The 14054-nt window shown below is 47.1% G+C and overlaps 1 protein-coding gene across 2 annotated transcripts in view; it reads right to left on the bottom strand.

The window, feature by feature from the left end:
• Positions 1 to 14054, bottom strand: part of rims4 (regulating synaptic membrane exocytosis 4) — a 108599-nt gene that overhangs the window by 37260 nt on the left and 57285 nt on the right. The window lies entirely within an intron of this gene.

Here is a 14054-nt window from a genome sequence, read left to right as displayed (position 1 = left end):
GGGCGTCGCTGGCCAGGCCAACATGTATTACCCATCCATAATTGCCCTCGGGAAGGTGGTGATGAGCTGCCTTCTTGAACCGCTGCAGTCTATGTGGGGTAGGTACACCCACAGTGCTGCTAGGGAGGGAGTTCCAGAATTTTGACCCAGTGACAGTGAAGGAATGGCAATATAGTTCCAAGTCAGGATGGTGTGTGACTTGGAGGGGAACTTGCAGGTGGTGGTGTTCCCATGTATGTGCTGTTCTTGTCCTTCTAGTTGGTAGAGGTCTTGGGTTTGGATGGTGCTATCTAAGGAGCCTTGGTGCATTGCTGCAGTGCATCTTGTAGATGGTACACACTGCTGCCACTGTGTGTCTGTGGTGGAGGGAGTGAATGTTTGTAGATGGGGTGCCAATCAAGTGGGCTGCTTTGTCCTGGATGGTGTCGAGTTTCTTGAGTGTTGTTGGAGCTGCACCCATCCAGGCAAGTGGAGAGTATTCCATCACACTCCTGACTTGTGCCTTGTAGATGGTGGACAGGCTTTGGGGAGTCAGGAGGTGATTGCTTGCTGCAGGATTCCTAGCCTCTGACCTGCTCATGTAGCCATGGTATTTATATGGCGACTCCAGTTCAGTTTCTGGTCAATGGTAACCCTTAGGATGTTGATAGTGGGGGATTTAGCGATGGTAATACCATTGAATGTCAAGGGGAGATGGTTAGATTCTCTCTTGTTGGAGATGGTCATTGCCTGGCACTTGTGTGGCGCGAATATTACTTGCCACTTATCAGCCCAAGCCTGAATATTGTCCAAGTCATGTTGCATCTGGACACGGGCTGCTTCATTATCTGAGGGGTTGCGAATGGTGCTGAACATTGTGCAATCATCAGCGAACATCCCCAATTCTGACTTATGATGGAGGGAAGGTCATTGATGAAGCAGCTGAATATGGTTGGGCCTAGGACACTACCCTGAGGAACTCCTGCAATGGTGTCCTAGGACTGGGATGATTGATCCCCGACAACCATAACAATCTTCCTTTGTGCTAGGTATGACTCCAACCAGCAGAGAGTTTTCCCTCCGATTCCCACTGACTCCAGTTTTGCTAGGTCTCCTTGATGCCACACTTGGTCAAAGGCTGCCTTGATGTCCAGAGAAGTCACTCTCATCTCACCTCTTGAATTCAGTTCTTTGTTTGTGTTTGGACCAAGGCTGTAATGAGGTCTGGAGCTGAGTGGCCCTGGTGGAACTCATACTGAGCGTCATTGAGCAGGTTATTGCTGAGTAAGTGCCACTTGCTAGCACTGTCCATGACAACTTCCATCACTTTACTGATGATCGAGAGTAGACTGATGGGGCAGTAATTGGCTGGGTTGAACTTGTCCTGCTTTTTGTGTACAGGACATACCTGGGCAATTTTCCATATTGCAGGGTAGATGCCAGTGTTGTAGCTTGGCTTGGGGCGCAGCAAGTTCTGGAGCACAGGTCTTCAGTACTATTGCTGTAATGTTGTCAGGGTCCATAGCCTTTGCAGTATCCAGTGCCTTCAACTGTTTCTTGATATCATGTGGAGTGAATCGAATTGGCTGAAGTCTGGCATCTGTGATGCTGGGGACTTCAGGAGGAGGCCGAGATGGATCATCAACTCGGCACTTCTGGCTGAAGATTGTTTCAAATGCTTCAGCCTTATCTTTTGCACTAATGTGCTGGTCTCCCCCATATTGAGGATGGGGATATTTGTGCAGATTCCTCCTCCAGTTAGTTGTTTAATTGCCCACCACCATTCACAGCTGGATGTGGTAAGACTGCAGAGTTTAGATCTGATCCGTTGGTTGTGGGATCACTTAGCTCTGTCGATTGCATGCTGCTCTGCTGTTTGGTACGCAAGTAGTCCTGTGTTGTAACTTTAGCAGCCTTCAATGTCACAAAAGGTACATATGAAATGTAAGAAGAGGGTGCCCACCCAGTCATCCCCATCGGCCATGACCAGGTACCATCATTCGCTGTCAGATACATAGCAGCCCCTCTCAGTGGAGGAAGCTGGTCAGTCAGAGCTGACCACTGCACTGCCGATACTGACTGGCTGAATGCAGCAGGCATCACTGTGGTGTAATGATGGACATTGAGGCTGCCACCAACATAGGCGTGCAGTGTGGCTAAGATAGGAAAATTTCAGTCTATTTCTGTGGTTGCAGGAGAAGAGCTCACAATGCTAGAGAAAGGCGAAGGACTGGAGAAGGAATAACTCATGCTGCTGATCCCGATGGAAGAAGAGGTGATGGAGCTCAGCAGCCTGGAAGCAGGACAGTCTGTAGCTGATGGTGAGATGGTTCCAGAGACACAAGACAGTGAGTAATAGAATAGGCCATTAAACCTTCTGGTAAGCAACAACTCTAGCACTCCTATGCCCATAACTGAACACACACAGCTCCAGTTGAAGGAGGTAGTTGAACGTGCAGTGCCCTCATCACTCTTCTCTCTCTCTCTCACAGGTCAATTCAAAGACGAGGCAGCAGCCGCACCAGCGGGAGAGCTTGGCGCCTAAGAGGAGGAGGATGTGTCACTTTCCACCTCACCCTCCACCAGCGCAGAGATTTTGACATCAGTGGGCATTCAGTCGTGTGTAGGAACGGTGGCACCATTGAGTGAGCACAGCACAGATGTGCCCAAACAGTTGACGGAGACAGTGACAGTTGCGGTCACTGCCAGTCGGAGGATAATGGAAGGGCATGGCGATGCTCAGCTTCAGGCTGATGACATGCTTCAAGAGTGGTCAACAAGGTAGCAGATGCTGGAGCTGCAACGTGAGGTGTGTGGACATCCGTCAGAACTCACAGAGGCTTTGTGCACCCACCCACAGACGATGGAGGAGTCCATCCAGGCCACGTGTGCAGCCATGACTCTGGCGTGTGCGTGCATGGCCTCCTCCATTGAGACAGTGGCGACCCTCCTGGAGAGACACATCCAGCATACCACCCAGGGGATGCCAGAGATGCACGATGACCTGAATGCCCTCACCTCTTCCATGAATTCTGTGGAACAATGGCTGGGTGAGAGGGGCATGAGTCACCTGGAGACCTCGCCAGATGTTCATGCTTCTCTGGTGAGCAGCGAAGGACAAGCAGGCTTGAAAGGATGGGGGAGCAGCTGCCTGACGCCCCTAGGGGCTCCTCTCTGGGCACCCCTGACATGGACAGCAACTCCTCAGCCGCTCTGACTGTGACACCAACACCTCAGGAAGCCGCAAAGACGGAGGCAGCTCTTGCACAGGTACAGGAGACCCCCCCCCCCCCCCCCATTTGCCAGGGTTCTCCAGGCCTCAGGCAATGGACATCGAAAGCAAAAAGGTAAGCAGTCTGACTCCACCTCAGCTGCTTGCACAGGGGGAGCACAACATAGGAGCACCCGCAAGCGCACACCTAAATCCACCTAGCTGCACTTGGAGATCACTGGGTGGTCGTTTGTTATTACCTATCCGTGTGAAATGAAATGTAACCTGCTGCACCACAAAATGATTCCTGCACCATTGGGCCCTTAGGACCTGGAGTGCTGTTGATGAGAATATGATAGAAAGATCCATTCCACATGATGCTAAAGCATTTTCCAGGTCTTGGCCTAATGTCATGACCTTAAGATTGTAAGAATATTCAAGAAAAGGGCAACAAGGCTGTAGGAGGGAGAGGATTTAATTTTTTACTTGGCCGTCTAAGGAAAGCTAATTGTGTTATTCCACACTGCTCTGTGTACAAGCACAGCTAAGTGTCCTATGCAACTATGTCATTTATGAACATCATCAGTGATTATATTACACGCTATGACACACATTGCGTATTTTCTGTACTATGTCTACACCAGGTTATTTTTCTATTTATAAGTAGCTATGATGCTGTAAAGTCATTATGGACATGAAGTCCAAGGCGGTCTACGAATGGTTATCATGATGGTTTAGTGAAGACAGTAGCACTGGTTTTCCTCCGATGCTGCTTTCTGGGGGCTATTTGCACAGGATGTAGTGGAAGTATGCTCTCCCAGGTACAAAACATCAGCACCTAAACATCTAGTCCGGTCTAATTCGATTAGTCTAAGTCAGGGGCAGCATAGTGGTAATATCACTGAATTAGTAATCATAGAATCATAGAAGGTTTAAGGCACAGAAAGAGGCCACTTGGCCCATCGTGTCTGTGCTGGCTGAAAAACGATCCACCTATTCTAATCCCATCTTCCAGCATTTGGTCTGTAGCCCTGCAGCTTACAGCACTTGAGGTGCATATCCAGACTCCTTTTGAATGAGTTGAGGGTTTCTGCCTCAACTACCCTTTCAGGCAGTGAGTTCCAGACTTCCTCCACCCTCTGGGTGAAAAAGTTTTTCCTCATCTCCCCTCTATTTTTTTTCTACCAATTACTTTAAATCTAGGCCCCCTCATCACTGACCTCTCTGCTTTGGTGAATAGACCCCTCACCTCCACTCTATCCAGGCCCCTCAAAATTTTGTACATTTCAATCAGATCTCCCCTCAGCCTTCTCTGTTCCAAGGAGAACAACCCCAGCCTATCCAATCTTTCCTCATAGCTGTATTTTTCCAGTCCTGGCAACATCCTCGTAAATCTCCTCTGTACCCTCTCTACTGCAATTACATCCTTTCTGTAATGAGGTGACCAGAACTGCACACAGTACTCCAGTTATGGCCTAACCAATGTGTTATACAGTTCCAGCATAACCTCCCTGCTCTTGTATTCTATACCTCAGCTAATAAAGGAAAGGATTCCATATGCCTTCTTAACCACCTTATCAACCTGCCCTGCTACCTTCAGGAATCTGTGGACATTCACTCCAAGGTCCCTCACTTCCTCTATACTCAGTTTTCCCACTAATCATGTATTCCTTTGCCTTGTTTGACTTCCCCAAATGCATCACCTCACACTTCCCCAGGTTGAATTCCATTTGCCACTTTTCTGCCCACCTGACCAGACCATCAATAACTTCCTACAGCCTACATCTATCCTCCTCGCTATCTACCACACAGCCAATTTTTGTGTCGTCTGCAAACTTCTTGATCATGCCCCCTATATTTACGTCCAAATCGTTAATATATACCACAAAAAGCAGGGGACCCGGTACTGAGCCCTGTGGAACACCACTGGAAACAGCCCTCCAGTCGCTAAAACAGCCGTCAACAATTACCCTTTGTTTCCTGCGACTGAGCCAATTTTGTATCCACCTTGCTGCATTTTCTTGGATCCCATGGGATTTTATTTTTTTAACCAGTCTGCCATGTGAGACCTTGTCAAAAGCCTTGCTAAAATCCATGTAGACCTCATCAACTGCACTACCCTCATCTATCATCCCTGTTATTTCTTCAAAAAATTTGATCAGGTTGGTCAAACAAGATCTTCCCTTAAATCCATGCTGACTATCCTGGATTAACCTGTGCCTTTCTAAGTGGCAGTTTATGCTGTCTCGCAGAATAGATTCCAATAATTTGCCCATGACTGAGGTTGGACTGAGGTTGTAATTATTTGGTCTCTCCTTCGCTCCCTTTTTGAACATGATCTGAAGGCTGAGGCTAATACTCTTGGTACATGGGATCAAATCCCACCATGGAATTCAATAAATTCAATTAATTAATTAAAAAATCTGGAATTGAAAGCTAGTCTTAGTAATGGTGCTATGAAACTATCAATTGTCGTAAAAACCCATCAGATACACTAATTTCCTTTAGGGAAGGAAATCTGCCATCCTTACCTGGTCTGGCCTACATGTGACTCCAGACCCACAACAATGTGGTTGACTCTTAACTGCCCTCTGAAATGGCCTAGCAAGTCACTCAATTATCAAGGGCAATTAAGGATGGGCAACAAATGCTGGCCTAGCCAGCGACACCCACATCCCATCAAAGAATAAAAAAAGAGAAACGTGTCAGTATTAGTGACTGGCAAGGCTCCATGAGATGTGCCTTGCCTGAGCTCCCTCAGCTGCATTGGCATTATCTGTTTGGTCTGCAGCCCTATCCAAATCTTCCTCTGAGGAGGAGAAGGAGGTGTTATGCTCTTGGAAGTCCTCACCCTCCACAGGTTCTCCCGTCTTTAGTGCCAGGTTGTGCAGAGAGTGGCACATCACCACGATGCGTGAGACCCTCGATGGTTTATTTTTTATTCGTTTGTGGGATGTGACATTATCACTATGCCACCGCCTCCCTCTATATTGAAGGACTCCATCAGATCTATCTCGGCATCCGAATCTCATTTTCCGAAGCCCTACAGCCTGCACAATGATCGTCCTTGTTGCCCTGCAACAGTTGTTGGATGCTTCCTCGGCATCTATGCTGGGTTTCCACACAGGTATAAGGAGCCATGTCTTCAGTACATGGCATTTATCACCCAGTATCCATCCTCGAAGGCATGTGGTTGGCCTGAAAAGCTGTGGAACCTGGACTGCATTAGTACGAAGGTGTTGTGACAGCTTCCCAGGTACGTTGCACAGACCTAAAGGATCCATTTGTGCTGATCAGAGACCAGTGAGTGAGTGGAAGCCCTTCCTGTTGATGAAAGCTGCCGCCTGGTCCATGAGAGCCTTGATGGCCACATGTGTGCAGTCACTTATACCCTGCACCTGGGGGAATCTAACAATGGCCCCAAATCCTCTTTGCCTGACTGGCCAGATTGGTGTGAAACCACACAAATTGACTGGCCTTCCTGAACACAGCAATCGTGACTATCTTGATGCAGCAATGAGCCGTAGACTGGGAGATCCCACAGATGTCTCCAGACGAATCCTGGAATGATGTTAAGGCATAATAATTCAGCTGTGACTTTTACTATAGGCAATGGGTTCCCACCACTTCCCACTGGGCCCATTCCCCTCCATCATAGCACACAACTCCGTGATCGCCTCCCTAGACAGGCACAGCCTTCAGCAACACTGTGCTCCGATATCTGCAGGAAGCAGAGCCTCTGCTGGTAAACCCTCTCTGATGGGTAGCATCTTCTGCGCATGAGACTGGTTGCGTGCCCCTCTGCACCCTCCTCGTCTGTTCCCCCTTCCACCCTCATGATGCTCCTGCCCCTCTGATTGTTGCAGCCTCTCTCATGCTTCTCCTCACTGGAGGTTTCAGAACTGGACTGCAGGAGACACATTGTCACTTGCAGGTCTCACTACTCAAGGCCACTCACCACCCTTACACTGCGTACATAAGTTCCACCTTGGAGAAAGTGCTCAGTCTGTATGCCTCTGATGTGATCGCCATGTTTGTGCAGTCTCCAACTTGTCACTCGTGCGATTTATTCGCTCTCACCCTCCCTGCACTGAAACGCTGCTGCTCTCACTCGCTGCCAAATGCAGCCAACACTGACCTGTCGCTGAGCGCCCACCTCCTTATAGGCGGTGGGGTTCTGAAGCTTCATTCTTCTTGTGCACCCTTTTTATGATTCCAAATCCTCCAGAAAGTAACTTTTAATTGGCTCCTTAACAAGCTCAATTGCCTGCCTGCCACCGACAAGCATGGTCACCACCCGGCAGCACAGCCGCCTCTGGAAAAATTCAACAGTGGCGTGAACACATCAGGCTTCTGTAGTAACATGTTCCCTTGCCATTTTGCCATTCCTCCTGCTTCCCAGCTCATCGGCAAGGGTGCAAGAAAATTCCACCCTTTGTTTCCATTTTTGGGGGAGTCCAAAACTAGGGGCCATAAATGTAAGATAGTCACTAATAAATCCAATCGGGAATTCAGGACAAAGCTCTTCACCTAGTGTAAGAAAGGGCGCAGTGCAGATCCTCCAGAATGATATAGGGGCTAAAAGGATTAAATTATGAGAACAAGTTGTATAGACTTGGCTTGTATTCCCATGAGTGTGGAAGATTAAGGGGTGATGTAAATAACGTCTTTCAGATGAGTGAAGGATTTGATAGGGTGGATTAGACAGAAACTATTTCCTCTGACAGGAGAGTCCAAAATAAGGGGACATTATCTTAAAATTCGAGCTCGGCCATTCAGGAGTGAAATCAGGAAGCACTTTTTTCACACACGGTTTAGTGGAAATCTGAAACTCTCTCCCTCAGAGGAGCTGTTGGGGCTGGGAGTCAATTGGAAATTTCAAAACAGCGTGATAGATTTTTGTTAGGCAAGAGTAGTAAATGTTACCAAACCAAGGGGTTAAATGGAGTTAAAATGCAGATCAACCATGATGTATTGGTGGAACAGACTCGAGGGGCTGAATGGCCTTGTCCAGTTCATATGAACATACAAACATATGAATTAGGAGCAGGAGTAGGCCATTTAGCCCCTCGAGCCTGCTCCCCCATTTGATAAGATCAAGGCTGATCTGATTGTGGCCTCAACTCTACTTTCCTGTCTACCCCCGATATCCTTCGACTCCCTTGTCAATCAAGAATCTAACTAACTCAGCCTTAAAAATATTCAATGACCCTGTCTCCACTGCTCTCTGGGGAAGAGAATTCCACAGACTAACAACCCTCAGAGAAAAAAATTCTCCTCATCTCATCTTAAATGGGAGACCCCTTATTTTTAAACTGTGTCCCCTAGTTCTTAGTCTCTCTCAAGGGGAAACATCCTCTCAGCATTCACCCTGTCAAGTCCCCTCAGGATCTTATATGTTTCAATAAGATCACCTCTCATTCTTCTAAACATCAATGGATACAGACCCAACCTGTCCAACCTTTCCTCATAAAATAACCCCTTCATCCCAGGAATCAGTCGAGTTAATCTTCTCTGAACTGCTTCTAATGCAATGATATCCTTTAAGTCAGGAGACCAAAACTGTACACAGTACTCCGGTTGTGGTCTCACCAACGTCCTGTACAACTGTAGTGAAACGTCTCTACTTTTATATTCTATTCCCTTGCAATGAACAACAACATTCCATTTGCCTTCCTAACCACTTGCTGTACCTGCATACTAACTTTTTGTGATTCATGTACCAGGACAGCCAGATCCTGGCTGTGTACCACCGAGTTCTACAGTCTCTCTCCATTTAAATAATATACAGCTTTTCTATTCTTCCTGTCAAAGTGGACAAGTTCACATTTTCCCAAATCCAATTTTCTATCAAATAAGTATGATGTTGGTGTTTCTATAGTTTGAAACATGAGGCCAATGGAAGATCGAAATGCGACAAGGTTTTCCAGCATTCGTTAAGAGAAAAGAAGTCTTGCATTTCTATAGCACCTTTCACAACCTCAGGATGTCCTAAAACGCATCACAGCCAATGAAGTATTTTTGAAGTGTTGTGATGTAGGAAACGTAGCAGCCAATTTGCACACACAAATAGCAATTTGATAATGACCAGAAAATCTGTTACAGTGATGTTGACTAAGGGATAAATATTGGTCAGGACACCGGGGAAAAAGTCTTCAAAATAGTGCCATGGAATCTTTCTACATTCTCCTGAGAGAACCTCAGTTTAATCCCTCATCCAAAGGACAGCACCTCTAACAGTGCAGTGCTCCCTCAGTCTGGATCCTCCAACAGTGCAGCCCTCCCTCAGTACTGTAGTGGGAATGTCAGCCTGAAGTAGGATTGAATGCACAGCTTCCTCCCTCTGTAAAGGAGAGAGGTAGCACTGAACTGTGCTGCCATTCTACCAGTGCACTACTTGGGTCTCCTGCTGTAATGGCAGCAGGGATTAATGAATGCTATCACTGTACGGTGGGGTGAGACATGGGGAGAAGAGTAGAGACTAATAATACTTTAGCTGGTTTTGTTGTGAATCTTTTGTTCCATCGTCTAGTTTTTGCTCTTATTTGCATATTTATTTCCCTTGTCTGCAATTTGAAACTAACTTCATATTACAAGAAAGCAGCACTGCTGTTAACAGAGCCCTGCACTCGTAAAATTCATTCACTGCTGATGACATGATGCTCGTAAAATATTGGGGATGAAATTCGCCTTGGGGAGATAGCACAAAACAGGCGCCAGCGAATCAGCAACTCATTTCACACTCCACCTGATTCTCTATTGCATTGGCCTCGATTGTCAAGAATATCAGACCGAGCGTGAAACAGGCTGCTGATTCGCTATCTGTCAAGACCAATTTCACCTTGGTTTTTTTCTTTGTTTGACTGGATTATTCCCAACTTGTGTTCCCTAGCAACACAATGAACCGGTTCATTATCTAAGCTTGGCTTGTACGCCCTTGAGTTCAGCAGATTGAGGGGTGACCTGGTTGGGATCTTTCAAATGCTCAAAGATTCAGTAGGGTAGATAGAGAGAACCTATTCCCTCCGGTGGAAGAATCCATATGAAGGATATCAAGAGAGATGGAGCAGAGGCGGATAAATGGAGTTGTAATACAGATCAGCCATGATCTGTTTGAATGGCGGAGCAGAGCAGAGGGTGATAGGACTCCTCCTGCTCTGTGTTCCAGCTCTCTCTTGAAGGAATTCGACAGATCAGCATCCAGTGCTGTAACTGGCAACCTGTTCTACAGGTCCACTATTCTCTGGGGAAAAAAATTTGAGATCTGGACTTCACTTGGCTTTCTGTTGGTAATGTAATATCTGTTTTTATTTCACACTCAGTGAGTAACAGGGGAAGGAAAATCAGGGTGGTCCATATAGCAGTTGTATTCCAGAAAGCCAGGCAGTGAAGGTTAGAACTGGAGCCAAGCTTTACACACTTTTATGAGCATTTATTTACAAAGATACTCATTACAAGCATGTACCTTCTAATCCAACCACCTCAGTTTCACTTTGTTCCCATTTATAGGAACACAAGTGATTCCCCAGCTAATTGCCTACCATCTGAATACAATTAAACACAATTAATATACAATTAACAATATCTGACAGCCAATCTGCTTGCTTTACATCACTGGAGACTTTGAAAGCTTCTGGATTGGTTGATACATCTCTGGGCATGGTGACTGAACCATACAGCTCAACAAGATCCCATGTTTGATTCCTTGTCTGTGTTTGTTCACTGTGGTGGTGGTAACAGGGGCTGTGCAAGGCAGAAAAACGCACACAGGTCCACAACGCGCAATCCCAGGGGTTCCCGGTCCAATACAGGGCCCCCACAAGCATGCCTCATTTAAACCAAGTGTATTGTGACATGATATGCTGTATTTAGATGTCAGGATGTGGTTTTTCCCAAAGAATGGTGTACCTCTGGAACAAGCTGCTGTCTCTTTTGATGAACCCTGACTTGATGAATTCCTTCAAGTGAGAGCGCGACCTGTGTCTGGCTGGGCTGAACTTCATCTCTTACATAGGGAAGGTGGTGCAAGGAACTTAGGGCCAGAGTGATCTCCTGGACTAGTTTTTCTTGTCTCAGGGTCTTGGAGAGAAATTTCCTGTCTGGATTTTTAGCTTTTGTTTGCCTCTCTCAGGAGATCACATGGTCTCAGTTGGGGTGGAGGGTTGATATGTTGTGAGACACAAGGTATCACAATTGTGTGGGACCGTCTGAATGGACCAAAGTGTCATTCATTACCTGTCGGTCATTGTTCGTATTTTCGAATATGAACATGAATGTGGCCAATTCCTTCACCATTTTGTTACATGTTTGGGGTGGTGGGTGGGATTGTCTGCAGGATTGTGGAGGGACCTCGACTATTTGTGGTGCCCAGGGACTCAGGAATTCTTTATCCAGCTCTGGTGCCAGACTTGGGTACAACAGCCCTGGTCCAGGGAGAGTAAATAAGTCACCTGGGCTTCCTACTCCTTACTGCTCTTCAGTGACTCCTGCTGGGAAGTGCAGGTCAGCAGACTTGCAACTGAGGATATATTGAATGCTTGAGTATGATGCCTGCCATGGGCAAATAACTCTAAGACCACACACAAATAAGGTAGACCAGAGAGCAGCTGTCAACTCTGGAGCCATGGCCCACTTCCCAGGGGATTACATGGCTGGGGGGAGCTGGGGAGGAAGGGGGGAAGTATCTAGTCATGATCCTTGGATCATCATGGTGTGTGGGGAAGGCTTGATGGAGCAGCTGATCTCCTGTCCATCACTTTTGGATGTTTGTAAGAGCTTAAAGTACCTCAACTGATGAGTTATGGGAGAAAATTAGGATCAGGAACAAGTGAAACATAATAATTGCACGATTTTTGATGGTAGACTTGTGGTATTGGGAAATTATTAGGAAATGGACCCATCATCAATTGTTAGACTTGTTCTCTGTTCTGTTTCACAATTGCTTTGACAAAGAAGAGATTTGAAACATTGGACTCACTCACTGGGCAGGAGGTAAAATTAGGAATGAATCTGCTGTCTGATTGACCAGTCCTTTGTCTCCTTCATCGTCAGGTCAGACTACCTGAAGGTACTGGGAATATGGTTTGGAGGGGCCGGGGTGTGTGCCAAAACCTGGAAGGAGCGAGTAGCCATGGTAAACGATAAACTGAGCATGTGTGAGCAGCATTCTCTCTCCTTTGTGGGTAAGAACCTGGTCATCAGGTGCGAGGCGCTCACGTTGTTACTGTACGTGGTGCAGGTCTGTCCCATACCCCAGTCCTGCTCTGTGGCGGTCACCCGAGTCATCTTCCACTTTATCTGGAGATCCAAAATGGACCATGTCCACAGGAACACAATGTTCAAACCTCTAGATAAAGGGGGCAAAAACATACCCAACGTTGCCCCCATCCTGATGGCCACCTTTGTGTGCGGCTGCATCAAGCTGTGTGTAAAACCCCAGTACGCAAACATGAAGTAACACTACATGCTGAGGTTCTATCTGCCCCCGGTGTTGTGAAGGACGGGTCTGGCCACATTGCCGCGGAACGCTCCATCCAGTTGCCGCGGAACGCTCCATCCAGTTGGACTGTGCCGTACCAGCTATCTTTCGTGGAAAAGTTTGTGCAGAAAAACCTTTAACCACCAATCCATCAGGCAGTGGTCTGCACAGAATGTCCTCAAGGCCCTGTGGGAAAAGGAGATGGTGGATCCTGTTGGATGATTCCCCGAGAAGATTGCCAAAGTCATTTGGCAGAATGCCTCATCATATCAAACAAGCACCAAGACGTAGATTGGCTGATGGTGAAAAAGGCCCTTCCCGTCAGATCCTTCCTGCAGGCCAGGAATTTCACTGCCTCCACACGCTGCCCTTGAGGTGGATGTGGTGGGGAAGAGACTGTTGCCCACCTCCTTCTGGAATGTGCCTTCTCAAAGCAGGTGTGGAAAGACTTGCTGTGGTTTTTGTCAAGGTTCATCCCAAGCAGCTCTAACACAGGAGTCTATGCTTTATGGTTTGTTCCCAGGTACGTAACTCAGATAAATATCAACTGCTGCTGGAGGAATTTCAATTCGGTGAAAGACGCTCTTTGGTCTGCCTGCTCTTGAAGACCAGCAAGTTGCAAAGAGTTGTCCACGACCAAGTGTTGCAGACTGGTACATTCTAAGGTCCAGGACTACATGCTGAGGGACGCACCAAAGCTTGGGGCAACCACCGTAAAGGTTCAATGGGGAAAGACCATAGTGTAAGGTCCTCCCGCCATAGTGAACCGTGTGGCTGGAACCTGTGTAAAACTCATCGGGCTGAATGCACCAAAATGTTTTTTACTATGTCATGCCAAATAAAGGCCTGCTACCCGACCCGAACCCGACGGGTCTCGACGACGTGTGTTGGGTTTGGGTCGGGTTGGGTTGCACTTCTGGGTCCGGCGTTTGGGCTCGGGTCGGGCCAGGTCGGATACGCTCTATCACAGGTAAGTGGCTCCGCTGTTAATGTAATTTTTTGACAAGAAAGTTGGTTTTTTTACTGTTATTTTAAGCTTGTGCAGATCAGCAAGAAAGTGAAAAACGGAAGGTAAGTTTGCAAAACAGGTCTGGAAAGGGATGCAATGGTTTTTGTTGAGTTTCATCCTGAGCAGCTCCGTAACGCAGGACTCAATGTTCCTAGGGCTGTTCCCAGGGACACACTGAAATAAACATCAACTGCTGTTGGAGGACCATCAACTCAGTGAAATACATAATTTGGTCTCCCAGAAACCTGCTGGTCTTCAAGTGAAAAGAGCTGTCAACGACCGAGTGTTGCAGACTGGCATATTTCAATTTCCAGGACTATGTGCTGAGGGACACACTAAAGCTTGGGGCAGCTGCTCAATGGGGAAAGGCCACTGTA

Source organism: Heterodontus francisci, chromosome 16, assembly GCF_036365525.1.
Source record: "Heterodontus francisci isolate sHetFra1 chromosome 16, sHetFra1.hap1, whole genome shotgun sequence".
Lineage (NCBI taxonomy): Eukaryota > Metazoa > Chordata > Chondrichthyes > Heterodontiformes > Heterodontidae > Heterodontus > Heterodontus francisci.
This window is presented reverse-complemented; position numbering and strand designations above follow the sequence as displayed.